The sequence below is a fragment of the Myotis daubentonii genome, chromosome 21 (assembly GCF_963259705.1).
Source record: "Myotis daubentonii chromosome 21, mMyoDau2.1, whole genome shotgun sequence".
Taxonomy (NCBI): domain Eukaryota; kingdom Metazoa; phylum Chordata; class Mammalia; order Chiroptera; family Vespertilionidae; genus Myotis; species Myotis daubentonii.
In genome coordinates this window covers 2668001-2672878 of record NC_081860.1, presented here as the reverse complement: position 1 = coordinate 2672878, position 4878 = coordinate 2668001, and the positions used below count along the sequence as shown (strand labels likewise).

Below are 4878 nucleotides of genomic sequence, written 5' to 3'. Positions count from 1 at the left end.
CAGCCCAGTCCCGCCCGTCTCCCTCCCCCCCCAGCCCAGTCCCGCCCGTCTCCCTCCCTCCCCAGCCCAGTCCCGCCCGTCTCCCTCCCCCCCAGCCCAGTCCCGCCCGTCTCCTTCCCCCCAGCCCAGTCCCGCCCGTCTCCCTCCCCACCCAGCCCAAGTCCCGCCCGTCTCCCTCCACACCCAGCCCAAGTCCCGCCCGTCTCCCTCCCCACCCAGCCCAAGTCCCGCCCATCTCCCTCCCCCCCCAGCCCAAGTCCCGCCCGTCTCCCTCCCCCCCCAGCCCAGTCCCGCCCGTCTCCCTCCCCCCCCAGCCCAGTCCCGCCCGTCTCCCTCCCCCCAGCCCAGTCCCGCCCGTCTCCCTCCCCCCCCAGCCCAGTCCCGCCCGTCTCCCTCCCCCCCAGCCCAGTCCCGCCCGTCTCCCTCCCCCCCAGCCCAGTCCCACCCGTGTCCCTCCCCCCCAGCCCAGTCCCACCCGTGTCCCTCCCCCCCAGCCCAGTCCCGCCCGTCTCCCTCCCCCCCCAGCCCAGTCCCGCCCGTCTCCCTCCCCCCCAGCCCAGTCCCGCCCGTCTCCCTCCCCCCCAGCCCAGTCCCGCCCGTGTCCCTCCCCCCCAGCCCAGTCCCGCCCGTCTCCCTCCCCCCAGCCCAGTCCCACCCGTCTCCCTCCCCCCCAGCCCAGTCCCGCCTGTCTCCCTTCCCCCCAGCCCAGTCCCGCCTGTCTTTCGCCCTCCTCAGCTCAATTCCCACCCATCTCCTCCTCCCCCCAGCCCAAGTCCTATCCCCCAGCCCAGGAAATATGGAACCCTTTGGGAATTTGTGTGTCACCCTTGCGCAGGGGCCATACTAATCTCATCTGTATCGTTCCAACTTTAGTATATGTGCTGCTGCTGCTGAGTCGAGCACTGGGCTTTTTATTCTGTTCCAATGATCTTTATGTCTGTTTTATGCCACTACCATACTATATTTCTTACTATTGCCTTGTGGTATAGTTTGATATCAGGTAGCATGATTCCTCCTACTTTGTTCTTCTTTCTCATGATCACTGTGACTATTGGTTTGGTTTTCTTTTATTTGTTTCTGTTGTTGTTGTTGTTGTTGTTGTGTGTGTGTGTGTGTGTGTGTGTGTGTGTATGTATGTATTTGTTTGTGTGTTGGGTTTTTTTTTGTACTTCCATATAAATATTTATGATATTTGTTGTCGCTCTCTGAAGTACGTCATTGGACATTTTAATGTTGTTAATTCTTCCTATCTTAGAACATCATATATGATTTTATATATTTGTATCTTCTTCAACATCTTCCTTCTGTCCTGTCTTTATTTTCTTCTTTCTTTCTTTTTCTTTCTTTCTTTCTGCCTTCTTTTTTTCTTTCTTTCTTTCTACATGATATTTATTATGTTGACGTGTATTCACTCCATTCACCCTTTGCTGAGAGTTGTTACAATGAATAGGTGCTGTGTTTTGTTGAATGCTCTATCTGCATCTATTGTTATAACCATGTGACTTTTATTCTTTATTTTGCTTATGCTGTATCATGTTGTTTTTGTGCAGATACTAGACCAAAGTTGCATCCCTGGAATAAATCCCACTTCATCATGATCTGTAATCTTTTTAATGTATTATTGGATCCAGTTTGTCAATATTTTGTTGAGGATTTTAGCATCTACATTCATCGGGGATATTGGCCTATAATTTTCTTTCTTTTTAAAGTCTTATTCTGGTTTGGTAATTAGGATAATGCTGGACTCATAAAATGAGCTTGGGAGTCTTCCCTTGTCTTGAGTGTTTTGGATGAGTTTGAAGAGAACAGGTACTAGTTCTTTGACTGTTTGATGAAATGCACTGTGGTGTCTTTGTTTTTCTTTTGCACTAGTTTCTCAAAGTGTAAAGTTAGATGATGTGTTTCAGATTTTTCTTGTTTCTTGAGGTAGGCCTGTAATGATATGAATTTCCCTCTTAGGATTGCTTATGCTGTGCTCCATAGAGTTAGGATTGTTGTGCTCTAATTTCCATGTGTTTCAAGGTATTATTTCACTATTTCCTTGATCTCATTGTTAACCACTCATTGTTTAGTAACATGTTAATTAGCCTCCAAGACTTTCTCTGTTTTACAGTTTTTTCTTTTTCTTTTAAATCCTATAATTACTAATTTTTATTGTGGTCAAATAAATATGAGATTTAGAGTTTTAACCACAGTTAAGTATACATTAAGTATATTGACAGCAATTCTCACCACCATGTATCTCCAGATTTTTATATATATATATATATGTATGTATCTATTTTTTATTTTGCTTTTCATTGCTTTTATTTCTCTGTTAATAAATTTATCAGGGCAGGGTGGTTTCAGGTGTGTATAATTCAGTAATAGATCACTTGTAGATCAGTTTTTTCTAATTGACTTCTAGTTTTATACAGTTATACTCAGAAAAGTTTGATATGATTTCAATTTTCTTAAATATACTGAGACTGTTTTTGTGCCCTAACATGTGGTCTATCTAGATAATGTTGCATGTCTACTTAAGAAGAATGTATATTCTATTGCTTCAGGGTGAAGTGCCAATTAAATCCATTTGATCTAGTGTGCTATTTAAGGCGACTCTTTCCTTCTTGACTTTCTGTGTGGAAGATCCAGCCATTGATGCCAAGGGGGTGTTAAAATCCCCTACTATGACTGTATTATTGTTGAACTCTCCATTTATGTACATCAGGATTTGATTTACACATTTACTTGCTATTATGTTGTGGAAACACATGTTTGCAAGGGTTAAATCCTCTTGTTGGATTGCTCTCTTTATCATTATGTGGTATCCTTCCTTATCGATCAATATAGCCTTTGTTGTTTTTAAACATTTTCCATTGGTTTTTTACAGAGAGGAAGGGAGAGGGACAGAGAGTTAGAAACATCAGTTGCCTTCTGCACAGCCCCCACTGGGGATGTGCCTGCAACCAAGGTGCATGCCCTTGATGGGAATCGAACCCGGGATCCTTCAGTCCGCAGGCCGACGTTCTAACCACTGAGCCAAACCGGTTAGGGCTATAGCCTTTGTTTTAAAGTCTATTTTGTCAGCTATAGGTATTACCTCCCCAGCTTTTTTTTTTTAATTTGTTTTTGCATGAAATATCTTTTGCCATCTCCTTGCTTTTTGTCTGTATATCTTTCATTCTGAGGTAGGTTTCTTGTTGACTGCATATATATGGTTCTTGTTTTCTTTTCGATTCAGCTGCCGTGTCTTTTAATTGCAGCAGTTAACCACTTACATTTAAAGTGATTATTCATAGATATGTTTTATTCTTTTAACTCTGTTTTCCTTTGATTCCTTCTTGATAGTTCTTATACTAATGGTTTGGTGGTATTACACTTCTTTTTCTGTTTCTTGTCTGGGAAGCTCTTTATGTCTCCATCAATTTTAAATGACAGCCTTGCTGGGTAATGTAGTCTTGGTTGAAGGTCCTAGGCTTTTCATTACTTTGAATATTTTGTGCCAATCCCTACTGGCATGGTATGTTACTGTAGAGAAATAAGCTGACAATATTATGGGACCTCCTTTTTAGGTAACTGGCCGTCTTTATTTTGTTGCTTTTTAAATGTCCTGTCTTTTATCTTTGTCATTTTAATTATGATGTGTCTTGGTGTCAGGCCTTTTGGGGTTCATTTTGTTTGGGACTCTGGGCTTCCTGGACTTGTGTGTCTGTTCCTTCACCAGGTTAGGGAAGTGTTCGGTCATTACTTCTTTTCATAGGCTGTAGTCCCTTAAACTGTCTTTTCTCCTTGTACTCCTATAAGGTGGATGTTGTTAATGTTTCCTGTTGTCCCAAAAGTCCCTTAAACAGCCCTCATTTTTAAAAGTTTTCTTTTTGATGCTTTTGTCTTCTGTGACCTTGTCTTCCAAATCACTAATTTGATTCTCTGCTTCATCCTACTATTTATTTTCTCTAGTGTATTCTTCATTTCAGAGATTGTACTCTTTATTTTTGACGGGATCTTTTATATGGCTTAAATGTTCTTTTTCATACCTACTACCAGTTTTCAAGTTCCCACTGATTACATCTATTCTTCGCCTAACTTCTATTAACATCCTTACAACCATTTTTTTTAAACATGCTGTATCTGGAATACTGCTTGCCTTCACTTTTTTTTTTTAGCATTTTTTCTGGATGTGTCTCCTGTTCTTAAATTCGGGGCATATTTCTTTGCATTTTGGCTGCCTCTGTGTGTTTGTTTCTTTGTATTAGAATCCAGGTCTTGGTAGTGTAGCTTTGTGTAGTCAGTGTCCTGTGGAACCCAGTGGCAAGGTCTTCTCGATCACCTGAGTTGAGTGCTCCAGGGATGTCCCGTGTGTGTGATGTGAACCTTCCTGTGGTAGTTGATTCATGATGGCTATTGGCCCATGCATGTATTGAGTCAATGCTCAGGCTAGTTGGCTGGACCACAGTTACCCTGCCTACAGTGTAGTGTATGAGCTGCTGACAGGTATTCACCAGGTGGAGTGCAATTCATCTCAGCAGGTTATGGTGCCTGTCTAGATCTCTCTTTGGATATGCCACTTGTGAGGCTAATTGTATCCTGCTCTGATGTGCTCTGAAGCTGCCACTGGGCGTGTTGGTCCTGGGGCTTCCTGGGAGGGACTCTGGTGCTGAACAATGTCAGATGCTTTATGTGACTGGCCCAGGGCAATCTATTTGGATCTGAAAAGCAATTCACAATTTGTGACAGCCTCTGCTGAGGCTGAGTGAGCACAGGAAGGTCCAAGCAGAGCACCAAAGCTGGCTTTTACTAGCATTGAGCCTGGGGACAGGTCAGCAAAAGTCCCAGAGCACATCACGTTCTACCTCTCTGTCTGCCTCCATCTGCTGGGTGCCTGTTAGTCTCAGTTAA

General features: G+C 43.8%; 1 pseudogene; it reads right to left on the bottom strand.

Moving 5' to 3' along the window:
• Window positions 1-790: 790 nt before the first annotated feature.
• On the bottom strand, window positions 791-903 carry LOC132223120 (U6 spliceosomal RNA; annotated as a pseudogene).
• Window positions 904-4878: the final 3975 nt, after the last annotated feature.